This window comes from Lactuca sativa, chromosome 4 (genome assembly GCF_002870075.4).
Source record: "Lactuca sativa cultivar Salinas chromosome 4, Lsat_Salinas_v11, whole genome shotgun sequence".
Classification (NCBI taxonomy): Eukaryota; Viridiplantae; Streptophyta; class Magnoliopsida; order Asterales; family Asteraceae; genus Lactuca; species Lactuca sativa.
Genome location: NC_056626.2, coordinates 170,357,781 through 170,373,141, shown reverse-complemented (window position 1 = coordinate 170,373,141; position 15,361 = coordinate 170,357,781). Strand labels below are relative to the sequence as shown.

Here is a 15,361-nt window from a genome sequence, read left to right as displayed (position 1 = left end):
CAGTTGTGACGAAGACTTGATTTGGAAAAATCATGTTATCAGTGCATGTAAAATTCGGATAGACCACAGTGTTGGTTTCCAAATAATGTGCACCTTTGTCATTAAGAACTTTGTTGAATTCTTTTGTATCACCAAACACTTGATTAACAACAACACGTTGAGGTGATTCATGCGAATCTTTCACTTCTTCTTCGTCTTCATCAGTATCATATGACTTACAGATTTCAACTTCCACATTGTCAAAGTCACAAGTTTGCGAAGTAGAGGGTTTATCATTTTCATCTTTCACTATCGAATCAACTATAATTTCTTTACCTTTGACCTTAGATGTTATATTAATGATAGACAGTTGAGAACAATCAACCTCTTCTTCCTCTTCTATCTCACTGATTTCACTCACATTATCTAAATTGTCATCGACATCAGCATAATTGTGTTGAGAATCAAGAGTTGAAGTTTCAGTTTTCTTTAAGATTTTCATTTGTTCATTCATTGTCAAACTTTCATTAACAATATTAACCAATTCATTCGCATTCAAAAATTCATCAATTTTGACTATACCATATGCGAATCTATCATCAGATATTTTGTCAAATTGAGCAATAGTATTCTCGCAATCATAAGAAACAACATCATCTTTTTCGCGTTCAAATTCAAGAAAATGTAGTAGTTTCCTATATTGTTCTTTGCTTATCTCAGATGAATGATGTAAAGCTGTTAACTTCGCATATAAACGTTTAGCAGAGTTACAATAAATATTTCGTTGTGCAAGTAACAACCTAACTTCTTTATCAAGATTGTCCCTATCACAATTTACATTTTTCATTTGTAATTCAAGTTTATCTACTCTGCTTCGTTTTATTTCTAATTGTCTTCTTGTCTCAACTAGTTGCGAATTTAGATTTTGTGCTTCAGTACTAGCAGACACAATAACAGCATCAAAGTAAGCAACAGTATCATCAAATGAAGTTATTTCAGCATCATAAGCAGATAAAGGAATATTAAAGGATTCAAGAATAGCACGTACCTTAGTGGTCATTGGAGATTTATCGGTGGACTTGGACACAAAGCATCGTCCAGAAACATTCTCTTCGCAATTTTCTTCATAACTTGCGAACACTGCACCATGAGTTGGGTGCCTCGTCTCTTCATCATCAGATCCTGAAGACCATATCTGATAAGTTCCACTTTCTTCTTCTTCAAACTCTCCTTTTGCAACCAAAGACAATCTTTTCGCCTTCGCACGCACCTCCTCAAGCTTCTCTAAGTAGTAGGCTTCGTCTTTGATTTTTCTCTTCTTCTCCTCTTTCTTCCTTAACATGCAATCAGCTGCAAAATGATTCGTACCATTGCAGTAATGACAATCAATTCCAGAGTCACCTTTTAGTTTCTTCTTTGCTTTCGCATCTTTATGCTTTTCTTTAACCTTCTCAAATTTCTTCTTCTTCCCACCTCTAGCTTTTATGAAACCACTCTTCGCATCAGTTTGCTTTCCTTTTGGATTGAAAGGCTTTTTGAAAAATTTCTTAACTCTGTTGTTCAAATAAAATGCAACTGCTTCATCATCTGAATTCATTAAGAAACCTTCATTGTCTGATTCTTCCTTCTCACCAGCATCAATTTCAGTAACCTTCGAAACTAAAGCCAATGGACCTCCTAGACTCTGTTTCGATTCTTCAAACATTTTTGTAACTTCGCTTTCATGTGTTTTCAGCTGGTTGTAGAGTTCATTTAAGGTGGAAGTATCAAAACTTTGTTGGTTCTTTATCATCATACTCACACTACGCTATTCCTTGCGAAGACCCATGATGAATGTCAAATTGAATTCCATGAGAGATCTTGTGATTCCATACCTGTTGCAACGATAAACAAGCTCATTCAGACGATCATAGTAGTTTTCAATTGTTTCAGCATCTTTTTGTCTGAATTCCTTAAGCTCAACAAGACATTGCTTAACGGAATTGATCTTTGTCTTCTCACTTCCTTGATACAAGTCTTTCAGTGTGATCCAAATCTCCTTGGCTGTTTTACAACTACGAATGTAATTGTAAACCACAGGAGGCAGTGCACCTCTTAGCTCCCACATACATCTTTTCTCATTCTTCTTCAGGAGATTATGTTGTTCAGTAACATCGTTTGAAGAAGCAGATGCTCCAATTGATTGAACATTTACAGGAGGTAGAACTGTTCCATTGATACAATTCCAGAGCTCTTCATCAATTCCATTTAAGTAATCCTCCATCCTATCAGCCCACTGATCATAGTACTCAGGGATTAACATTGGAATTTTGGTTGAAGAACCAAGCAAGTGAGAGAAAGAAGTTATGGTATTCATGTTGAAGTTCTCCATTGATGAACACGAGAATTTTTCAGAAAAACTTGAAAAACTTAATGAATTTGTGAATTGATCACCGATTGCTAATCGATCACTCGACTAAACAATTCAAATGCAAAATCGATTCAAATCTGAAGATCAAAAGAGATTTTTCAGAACCAAAATGCGCGGAATTTTTTTGAGTAAAATCACTACTCAAAAAGCAAATGATTCTAAAACGAAAATCGGATCAATGCAGTTTGAATACTGTTCTAATACCAATTGATGAGAATTGTAATCGAGATTTAGAAAGCAATCATGATTATATGAATGAAAAGTATGAACACAAGGAGTAAATATTAATCAGATCTTATATTGATGAAGAAACTGATTACATACTTAAGTAGAGAAATATGCGAATGACTAGTGAATCACTCGTTGAATCAATCCTTTCTCTACTTCTAACCTTAGTCCCTATTTATAGGAAACATGAGTGTACAAAAAATATACTAAGTCCTTAACAATACACTTCGCACAAATGAAGACTTAGTAAAATAAATAACATGCGAAACTAAGAACAGACACTTCGACTTTTACAATTTCTAGACTCTACACTTTATGCGTGTCTGATTCAGAAATCTATAGTTGATTGAGAAAGAAGTTGGAAATCAGCTGACTAAGAAGAGGAGAAAAGTTTCCATCGGTGCCCTTTCTTCTCCCCTTTCAGCGATTCCTCTTCTCCAGCAAGCAACATCGTCCTATTTCTTCCTCTTCCAATCGCCATTCGAAGCTCCTTCCTCGTCTATCAGGTATGCTTCTGCTGTTCTTTTCTTCTCCAGCCGATCAAAGCTCCTTGCCCTAAATGCTCACTGTGTTCGATTTCACCTTATGATTGTCCTTTTGCTTACTCCTTTGTAGCTGATTGACTCTGATTTCAATTACATGTACAAAACTGATAAAAATGAATTTACTGTTGAAGGTAGCAGAGCAATTGCTTACTCCTTGCCCTAAATCCATCTAGTTACTGTTGAAGGTAGCTGATTGACTCCGATTACACCTTATATATTTTTTAATTCTGATAATACCCTCCGGGTAAATAGATGGATTGGCAAGGACAGAAGGTAGCAGAGCAATTGATGCAGATATTGCTGATGGTATTTGCAGTTGCAACATTTATAACAGGTTATGTTGTGGGTTCATTTCAACTGATGTTGATAGTGTATGTTGGGGGGGTGTGATTTTGACAACTTTGATTACAATTCCTAATTGGCCCTTTTTTAACAAACATCCTCTCAAGTGGTTGGGTCCAAGTGAAGCTGAAAAGCATCCAAAACCACAGGTGGCTGTGACTTCGGCTTCAAAGAAGAAACCCAACAAGAAATTGGCTATGGCTATTATATCATAATTGGGTAATACTGAAATAAGAATTGTGTTTTTTCGGAATTTATTCTGTTTTTAATGTTTATCTTGATAAATGATATAAGGCAAAAAGATTGAAGAAAATTATTTTAAATGAGTAGAGCAATTGAATTTGATTATCTTTAGTGCATTTTTATAATTTTTCAACAACTTCATCCATTGTTGTATAGAGTAGAAGGGTAAAATGGTTATTTTTCATCAGTCAGAACATTAAGTCAGATGTACAATCAAACAACATGGTTTCTTACTCATTCAGGATTTCTTACCCAGACAGACATTTCCCAGTCAACTCTTTCTCAGTCAGGAACTATCAAACGGGACCTAAATTTAAAAGTCTTGTAGGACTTCTATACTTCTATCCACTAATAAGTAAATCGTACATAGGATACATGTCACATAAATTAGAACATGTAAGAATTTCGTCTCATGAGATACATAGGTTTTATACACAAAAACATTTTCTTATTTTTAATTATATTCCAATTCATTTGAAGTATTTTTCAATGAGCACAAGCTCATTAACATATTTTTCATGTAATATACAATGATATGCAATGTAATACATGATCCAAGAATACACGAGTTTTGGGGAATCCACATTCGGGTCCCTTTACCATTTAACATGAACATAGTAATCTATCATGGATTTTTTCTCCTGCTTATTTAAGATTTAACGATTATAAGATCGGGACTTAGCGTAATGGCTGAAGAAATTAATGTCTCACGTAACCCGTCGAAAGTATGTTATTCTAGGTTGTAAATGAAATCAAAGCTTTTCCATGTTCAATGTATTGTTCTAAATGTGTGTTGGTTACCTGATGTGAAATAGTATTACCCAATGGTTAATGGTATTATCCAAGGGGTAATAGTTTTATCCAATGTGCAAACACAAAGTTTTAATATTTCAAAGTTAGACTTTTGGTAAAAATGTTGGTTTGCAGTTATCCAATGTGTAATAGTATTATAGAATGGATAAAGGTATTATCCATCATATAATAGATCTAAACTTAGAAAATTATGTATATGAAGGAACGAAACTTATGTACCTCCTTTGAAAATACGAATGTATGTATATATTTTCATAACTAGAACATAAACATATATGATGTAGTATTACTCAAAGGTTAAAAGTTTTATCCAACATATATTAGATCTAGACTTAGAAATCTTAACTGACATGCATATAAAGGAGTCAAACTTGTATACTTTGTTTGAAAATACTAATATGTGTAAATATACTCTTATAACTACGATATAATCTTGTATAATGTAGTATTATCCAAAGGTTAAAAGTTTTATCTAACATATATTAGATCTAGGACCTTTGTGTAAAGTTATTGTCCAAAATGTAGTTTGTTATTATTATGACATCCCCAAATCCACTGTCATTTTAAAAAAATTATTTATGCTTATTTAAAAGTCAGAGTATCCATTTTAAAGAATAATATTGCAAAATTTGTTCCTAGAAAACATGATAAAGATATTGTCAAAGCATTTCTGAAGAAATGTATCTTGTTTATATTAAAACATTAGGATGTCATCGTCAATACAGAAACATAAGCATAAACAGACCTTACATTCATTTACACTAATGATTTACATCTCCTTTAATCTCTCAGTGTAATGTAGATTCGTATCGACACCTGTGATACAAATAAACTGAGTGGGTCAGGTTAGGAAACCTGGTGAGTACATAGGGTTTTCAACCTACAATAATATAAGTATGTTTAATCATCAAACAATTAACTCAACTTCCCATCCCCATTATCTTCTTTATTCTTAATGATCTACCCTAAGAATCATCTATCCTTCATTCATTCATTCCTAAGGATTGTCCTAAGGAATAGGCACAGAGTCTATCGTTGCCAGGCTTTATCCAATAGGCATTAAGTCTGTAGCTGCCAATGTTATCAATTAGACACTAAATCCATAGTTGTCAACGTTTATTTGTAAGGCACTAAGTCCATAGCTGCCAATGATTATCTATAGGTCACTAAATCCATAGCTGCTAACGTCCATTCATAAGGCACTAAGTCCATAACTTCTAAAGTTTTTAGAGTAAATATGGTGAATACGTAGTTCAAAAACACCTACAGGTTGCAAGCCAGCTAGCGTTCCACTGGACTGTCTAGAATAGTCTGTAGTCATCATCTATACTCTGCTAGATGATTGGATCATCATTTAAGTCAAGGCTTCTCATCATCTTCCACCACTCATCATTTATATCATCTTTTATTTCTCATCATTCATCTACCCATCTTTACCCATCATAATTATAGGTATAAAATACATATACAGATTAAATCGAATAAAACATGTATATTTTGTTAATACAACATAAATATCAAGAACACATATAATATGCACAAATAGCACGTAATTTATTTTAAATACTTCATATATATGTGTAAGATGAAAGTAACTATGCACTCACTTGTTAAAGTGATGACTCCAAACTCGGGCAGCGCTTCGCTTCTAACAATTTTATTTTCCTTCGATGAAACCTAGTATCATTATCAATAGATCTTAGTATAATATTTATTGCGACTAATTATTAGTCTAGGTAACATTGTTTTTCTTATATTATATAAGTGTTAAACAATACTTTTCAACTACTATGTACAGACAGGGGCCACATGAAACACCGGAGGGCAGGACCATTTTGGCATTTTAGTTGTTCTGAAATCCAACAACCCTATGCGGACCTTCAAACCAGATTCCTTGTACCGCGAATAGTTAAAAGGTATTATAACACTTTGTATAATTTATAATACTTAGCACATATATTGTTTATAGGTTCATAATAACGACAATGAACTTAAATATAAGTTATACTTAAAGTAAGGTAAGCATAACTCACTTACAAGGGAGTTTAGCGAAGATTCGGGCTCTAACACCTAAGAAGGGCTAGAGAAAAGCCTTGAGGCTTTGGGGGTGTTTGGGAGAGAAGTGTGAGAAAGATGTGAGAAAAACAAGTGATTTATGCCTCTATTTATAGCATGTCTGAAGGCTGTACGTTGGGCGTACTAGATAGGTACGCTGGGCGTACTCATGCTGCAACATCCAAAAACATGCTCCCAAAAATTTCGTTTTTATAATAGATAAAATAGTATTTTCAAACATCATCCATACATCTCAACAAAATCGATGTATCAAATGTATCAAAATTAGAGTAATGTCAAATGCGGAATCCCCATGGTGTGTGCGATACAGTCAACCCGACCTCTTCCCCTTGGAACCAGAAGTACCTAAAACGTAAACTGAAAACTGTAAGCACAAAGCTTAGTGAATTCCACAAGATACAACATACCAACATATCACATTAAGGGCCCCGAACAATGAGATACAGGCCCAACCCACACTCGTATAACGAACCCTACCTAGAGAGATACGGCCCCGCCCACACTCACAATATGGGCCCCGCCCAATAAGCATACATATAAAAACACATACAAGTATCACACAGACAACGAGTATATCAACATAATCAATAAGGGCCGACGTTGGTGCCTTAGACCCACTAAAACCGACGAGGAAAACTCACCTCGAAAAGCTGAATGAAACAAATGATCCATGAATGTTGGTCCTACAGCTCTCCGAGCTATCAATTACCAAATAAAAGATAATTAACATTTGGGATCTACCTCATTAACCAAAAATCCCCACCTAGGGTAAAAGGAATATTTTACCCCTAACATAACTTGGTCTAACAATGAAACCCCAAATCACAATCCAATGTGTGACAATCTTCAATTTCGAGTCAAGTCAAAGTCATCAAGTCAAACCAATCGACTCGTTTAACCTTGTGTATTGGGGCGCACGTTATGTAATTACTGTATAACTCACTATCTTAATGAGAAAACATCACCTGGAAAAATTGTGTGTTTAATTTTTCTTAACCTTAGTACTAAGCAATGAACAAGAACAATAAAACAATATTGCATACTCATCGGGAGTGTGTAAGATCCTAAAACATAGCTTAACGGGGTTTACGGACCTTGCATTGCGTAGCCGGACACTCACATTCGTCACACACGAAAACGCTCTCAATCATTTTCACTCTATCTCTTCTTATCGAGAATCTCTCCCAAATCTCTCTAAGTATGTGAAATCTCTCCCAAATATCTCTTTGTATGAGAAATCTCTCCCAAATATCTCTTTGTATGAGAAATCTCTCCAAGAATGTCAAATCTCTCCCAAATATCTAAGTATGTGAAATCTCTCCCAAATCTCTCTCGAAATCTCTTCAACTTTCTATAATCACTCGGGGCATTCCGACCCTCGAATTTGGCGAAAACAGCCCAAAAACGGAAGTCTACGCGAAAAACGGACTTAAGGAGCCGAAACCCCTCTTAGGACCCGAAAGTCCTCTTAGGACCCGAACCCTTCTGAGCCGAAGGCTGCTGAACCGAACCTCACTCAAAGAACCGAACCCGAAGGCTCCTGGAACCGAACCTCGCACATCACCCGAACCCGAACGTTCGGCACATTTCGGGTCTGATCACTTTCTCTTCTGAAGACCGAAGACCGAGCCTTCGCTTCTGAGTACACCGAGCCCTCGCCCCTTTCGCTTCCTCGCCCCCTTCACTTCGCGCCAAGCAGTCTTAGGGACCGAACCCAGCCACATGAGGACCGAGCCTCAGCCAGGACCGAGAGGTCTCGCTGGGAAGCCTCTTTTCTTCCGGTTTTCGACTAATTTTGCGTTTTAGGCCCGTTTTTAATTGTTTTAACACGGGATTTTCACCCAAAACTTTATTTCAACATATAAGACCCATTAAGTAATGAATAATCATGTTTTAAGGATAAAACCTTATCCAAAAGAGAGTAGGTGAAGTACAAAGGTAGAGTGTTGACTTTACCTTATTTTATGACACAAGCAACCCCATACCTACTCCATGCCTAACCCACACTCCTCCCCACCATACCTTGTCACTTCCTTGTACTTTTACCCATCTCACAAGCCATCCCCACGTTTTTAGGGCTGGTCACTCAACCTCTCTCCTCATTTTTCTTTCAATTACTCTCATTTCACCAAAGATCAAGTCCAACTTTTCCCTCAAACTTATCTCTCTAATTCGAGATCCCAAGGCTGATCATCAAGCGTTCTTCCACTCTTGGTAAGTATAATTCATCCTCCTTGTGATTATTGCACTTCATTCTACTCAAATCATTGATTGCTTACACAAACTCCATAACTTTGATGCTAGATTCTCGAAAATCTTCAAGGCATCTCCAAGTGTTCTTGAGTTAAACACTTCCATTCTTCAACAATCATCTACTGAAATCACTTAAGGTGAGTTCATACCCCTACATTTTCATATTTTCTCAAGTTTTTAGGGGGGGGGGGGAATACAAGTTAAAACACCAAGAACATAACTAAAATTTCTAACAGCTTTCATCAGAAAAGTTGGACTCCATTCACGGACTGTTTTGGACAACTTAAACATTTTTGTTTGAAAAACTGTTTTAGGTGTAAGTAGTTCCAGTTCTTAGCTTTAAAATGACTACTTTCACATCTCCATAAGAGTTTTCTACAATTTATGGTGATTTTTACAAAACTGCCTATCATTTCAAACACCAATCCGGACCAGTCTGTGATTATGGACTTTTTCACCCAAGTTGAAGGTCATTAAAAATCATGATAAAATTATGAGTAGACTAGACACATTTTGGGAACTCTCTGAATTTACGGATTTAGTTTTCGACTTCGTATGATTTTTCTATGACTTTTCAAAAACAGTGTAGAAAGGTTGAAAATTAGTTAACGGCTTATAACTTTCATAACACTTTGTATTATGTTGAGCAAAGTGTATAACGATAAGTTCTAAATATTGAATGTGTTACCTTGTTAGTTTATCATCATAAACTGAAACATAGTCATTCATGATAAGATTATTCATTCATTTAGAACACGTATATTAAGCTATAATGAGCATAGTTTATGGATTCATAGCATTAAGGCATTTTCATAAAAGAATTCTTATACATTCCAAATGTTTTGGATAAACTATAATAGGTATAGTTTATGTATCATTTACTTCTCAAACTTATTTACCAAAGGTTTTCAGTTTAGTTCACGTAAATCTGTTAATGAATAAATTTGTGAGTCATTCACTTCGGGTTACTTCCAAAGTAACAAAGTCAAAAAGTCCTGTAAATTGTAACCAGAGTCTCTTGTAGGGAGAACGTGATAGTTGTGTATAGATCTATATTGGGCTTGACAAACCCACACCAGATATGCTTGCAACAGATAGACTGGTAGGTCTGCGGTGACAAGTGTCATTGAACGACGACGCCTGAAGAACGTCGTATTACGAGGCCGTCTATGTCAAGTATGGTTATGATAGCTCACATGTGGTATTAACAATCATAAGATTTACGGGTTCTAACTTTAAATTAGCGAGTTATGTCGATTTAGCTCACTGAGATTTCTTTAAGTATAAAAAAATACTTGTGCGTCTTCATATCAGAAAGGGTTTTACGCAAATTTAAAACCACAATTATATCTTTAAGTATGACAAATACTTGTTCATTTCGGTCCTGGTATTTAGGACTACATAACTTTTATAAGGAAAATATTGGATTTTTCTTGGTAACATACATCTCCTTACAAAGATCGATTTTCCAACTCTTACTGTCAAAAGCTTATGAACTCACCAACCATTGTGTTGACACTTTTTCAAACAACTTGTATTCTCAGGAAATCACTAAACAGGAAATCAAGTGGATTTTGAGGATGGGACGTTAAGGTGTCAAACGTTTCATGTTTTTGTCAACATATTGGAATTGATTTTGAAACATGTAATTCATACAATGATGTAACTCTTTCAATTATATATATGTTGGTTGTGTTTACTTTCATCACTATTGCCATTGTTGTTATGATACTACACATGAAGTCCTCCACCCCCAAACGTTTCCGCCATCCTTGGTTTGGGGGTGTGACAGATTGGTATCAGAGCACGGTTTATAGTGAATTAAGTATATCAAACAACATAGGATATACAAACTATAAACACAATTGGGACTAAGAGTCTCTGAGTTTAAAACAACCTAACGGGTTATACTTTTAGAAAATGAATGGATTCTTGTTTAAAAGTATACCTACATGCATTGCATACTTGCGTAGTGTCATAACTAGAAGAACATAAACTAAAAGAAGAGGAGTTGAACGCTACGAGTATGCCTTGGTATGAGTAATCAGATTTGGGAATGATATAGCAGGATCAACTATATTCGTCCGGGAAGTGACTTACTTATATCGGGGGATAGTCGTAGGAGGGCAACAAATCTAATAACCTAACTTCACCCTACAAAGAATGCTATAAGAACCAAATCTAAACATTTAAAATGCTATAGGAGTATTTGTATGTTGCTATATCGCAATATTATTAATATTTACCGCTATCTGCTTCTTACACCCCTATTCGCGCGCAGACGACATGACAGGATTTCACCTACCAGGAGACCCATACTTTCCCAGCCAGGGAAATGCCGGCTGGATTGAGGAAGAGCCCGGAGAGCTGATTGAAGAGGATCCCGAAGAAGAACCCGAAGAAGAAGAAGAGGAGGTAGACGAAGAAGAAGAAGAAGAGGAAGACGACGAGGTGGACATGGATGAGGACGAAGGTGAAGAAGAGCCAGAGGAGGAAGTCTTCAACCCTCCTTACATCGCGAGGGTACCTGCAAACCGCTGGGGGCACAACGGGCCTGAGCCCCGTTGGGCAACAAAAATCGAAAGGTGGAGCCGACAACAGCGCCAAAGGTCACCATATGGCGACCAACGAGGTTACTATGACCTCAGTCACGGGGGACCGGCTGACAGAGCTCTCCCCTTTATGGTCCAACACATCACGAACTTGGGGAACCAGAGTAGGGAAGTGGCAGACCAGGCTCGAAACCTCAGCGCTATTACGGCAGCCACCGATGCACGCACCCAGGATTTGGAGAGGGACTTCTATCCAGTGGACCAACTCATCGAGGACCTTACCGCTGCTCGAGCAGAGGTAAGGGGGTACCAGGAGAGGCACGCAGCTCTCGAGGAGAGAGTGATCGCGGCCGAACGCCGGATTGCGGAGCTTCAGGGAGCCTCGACCTCATCCCAGGGCCACCATGGACCAGATGCTACCCGCCGCGAGTAGTGTTTGCGCTACTCATATTTTGTTATAAATCTAGGATTTCGAGTATGCGTTGGTGCTACTCTTTATTGCGAATAGGTTGACCTCGCGACTAAGTGATCACACTAGTTAAAGGGGCTTTTGTACTGCCAAACCTTTATCTTTTATTATGATGCAATGTAGACCCTTGTGAGGTCAAATTTCTCAAAACAATATGTACTAACAAATTATCAATGAATGTGGCTTGTATTTTACTTCCTTGGATGCTGACATGAACCAAACACATGACTCTGCTCGGGTCAGCACTATTTAATTCATAAGTTTAATTGCATAAACTTTTCGATGAATTACCTACTAAATTAGTAAACTCGGATAAAATACAATTGAGATGAAACAAGTAACACTCGACTCGTTATCACCATTGAAGTCTTACCGACAAGTCTTTTCTTTTATTTTTATGTCAGAACCATGCCACCAAGGAAAAGACCAAGACCTTCCAGAAACTCAGCACCACCCCCTCCGCCACCACCTCCGGAGTTTGATCCTATGATGTTTCAGGCTGCAGTAACAGCAGCCGTGGCGGCAGCAATGTTGCAAATGGGTACAAATGGTTCCGGCGGTTCCGGATGCGGGAATACTAACTCGAATCAGGGGGACAGCACGGGGCGTACTAAGGAGTGTTCTTACTAAGACTTCACGAATGGCAAACCCGATCCTTTCGACGGAAGTGGGGGCGTCATAGCGCTGATGCAATGGTTCGAAAGGACCGAAGCAGTCTTCGAAATCTGTGCTTGTCCCGAAGCGAGCAAGGTCAAGTATGCGGCATTCACTTTCACAAGAAAAGCTCTTACTTGGTGGAATGGCCGAGTTAAGTCACTTACTCCTGCAGTGGCTAACTCCATAGGTTGGGAAAACTTAAAAGCATTGATGTTAAAGGAGTATTGCCCGAGGGGAGAAATACAAAAACTCGAAGAAGAACTCTGGAATCTCAAGATGTCGGGGACGGATCTTGAAGCTTATACCGCCCGATTCAATGACCTAGCACTCCTCTGTCCTGCAATGGTCACTCCGGAGGAGAAAAAGGTAGAATGATACCTTTGGGGGCTATCATCCCAGATTCATGATAGTGTTCTGGCCTCGAAACCTACTACCTTTGAGAGTGCCAAGGAATTGGCACAACAACTTATCGATCATAGGGCCAACTGTGGCACCATGGTCGCCACCACCGACCAAACAAAAGGAGGGAACAACAAGAGGAAGTTCTGGAACAGTAAAAAGAAACAACCGGAGCAGGACCCCACAAAGAAGCAACAGACTGTTGCTGTCCGTGTAGCCACTACTGCTACCGCTCCAGTGTCACCAAAGCAATACGCGGGAACTCTTCCCAAGTGCAACAAGTGCAACTTCCACCATACCGGTGCTTGTCGGGAAATGCACTGCAGTAATTGCAACCGGAAGGGGCACACTGCTCGATTTTGTAAAGTGCCAGCCCAATCCGCCCCTCAAGTCGCCCCAGCCGCCAACACCGGAGCAAGTCAAACCTGTTACGGCTGTGGAGAGGCAGGGCACTTCAAAAGAAACTGCCCAAAAGCACGAAACACCAATGTTGGAGGTGTAGGGAGAGTCCTGATGATGGGACACGGAGAAGCAGTCAAGGACCCCTCGGTGGTTTCTGGTACGTTTCTCCTCAATAACACATATGCATGCGCACTATTTGATAGTGGAGCAGAGAGGAGTTTTGTGAGCCATCAATTCAAACAATTACTAAAACAAACCCCTCATTCATTAAAAGATACATACGTAGTAGAAATGGCTAATGGGAAAGAAGAGCACACTAATGATATATACTCAGGGTGTACCCTCACTCTAGACAACCATTCGTTTAAAGTAGACCTGATGCCGGTCACAATAAAATGTTTTGACATAATCATCGGTATGGATTGGTTAAGTTCCCATCGTGCCGACATTCTATGTTACGAAAGGGCCGTTCGCCTTAATCTGCCAAATGGCGAAGCCGTCTTCATCTATGGCGACAAACCCAGTTCAAATTTGCAAATCATCTCTTGCGTCAAGGCCTAAAAGTATCTCCGAAAGGAATACCACGCATTTCTATCCCACGTAGTAGATACGAAACAAGAGGTGAAGGATATCAACGACATTCCCGAGGTGTGCAACTACCCTGATGTATTCCCCGAAGATCTTCCAGGTGTACCCCTCGCACGACAAGTCGAATTCTGGATTGACTAAATTCCAGGAGCTACCCCCGTCGCCAAAGCTCCATACCGCTTAGCATCGGTAGAAATGCAAGAACTTTCCAGCCAGTTAAATGAACTGTTGAACAAAGGATTCATCAGGCCAAGCTTCTCACCCTGGGGAGCACCGGTCCTGATTGTAAAGAAGAAGGACGGATCTTTTCGCATGTGCATAGACTACCGGGAGCTAAACAAACTCACTATCAAGAACCGATATCCCCTACCCCGAATCGATGACCTCTTCGACCAACTCCAAGGAGCAAGCCACTTTTTAAAAATCGACCTGAGGTCGGGTTATCATCAACTACGAGTTCAAGAAGAGGATATTCCCAAGACTGCGTTCAGAACTCGCTACGGGCACTATGAGTTTGTGGTAATGCCCTTCGGATTAACAAACGCACCGGCGGTATTTATGGACCTGATGAATCGAGTGTGTCGACCCTACTTAGACAAATTCGTGATTGTATTCATCGACGATATTTTAATCTACTCCCGAAGCGAGAAAGAGCACCGTCAACATCTCCGGCTAATCTTGGAAACACTGAGGGCTGAGAAGCTTTACGCCAAATTCTCTAAGTGCAAATTCTGGATCAAAGAAGTAAATTTTCTTGGCCATGTGGTCAGCGAGAAGGGGATACACGTGGATCCCTCAAAAATCAAAGCTATCGAAAACTGGTCAGCACCTACAACGCCGACAAAAATTCGACAATTTTTAGGGCTCGCCGGCTACTACCGAAGATTCATACAAAACTTCTCCAAGATCGCCAAACCACTCACCACCTTGACTCAGAAAGGTGTGGTATTTCAGTGGGGAGATAAACAAGAAGCCGCTTTCCATACATTAAAACAAGCCCTATGCAGCGCACCAGTTTTGTCTCTTCCAGAAGGAACCGATGACTTCGTGGTATATTGTGATGCCTCAAAACAAGGCCTCGGATGCGTGCTCATGCAGAGAGGGAAAGTCATCGCTTACGAATCAAGGCAACTTAAGACACACGAAGTTAATTACACTACCCATGACCTTGAACTGGGGGCGGTAGTGTTCGCCTTAAAGATCTGGAGGCACAACCTCTACGGCACAAAATGCACCATCTTCACCGATCACAAAAGTCTTCAGCATATCCTCAATCAAAAAGAGCTCAACATGCGGCAACGAAGATGGGTTGAACTGCTAAACGACTACGAGTGCGAAATTCGCTACCACCCGGGCAAGGCTAATGTAGTGGTTGATGCCCTAAGCAGGAAGGAATATTCGGGCC

General features: G+C 38.9%; 1 pseudogene; it reads left to right on the top strand.

Moving 5' to 3' along the window:
* The first annotated feature begins 3,414 nt into the window (after positions 1–3,414).
* Positions 3,415–3,719, top strand: LOC111906831 (signal peptidase complex subunit 1-like; annotated as a pseudogene).
* The last annotated feature ends 11,642 nt before the right edge of the window (positions 3,720–15,361 follow it).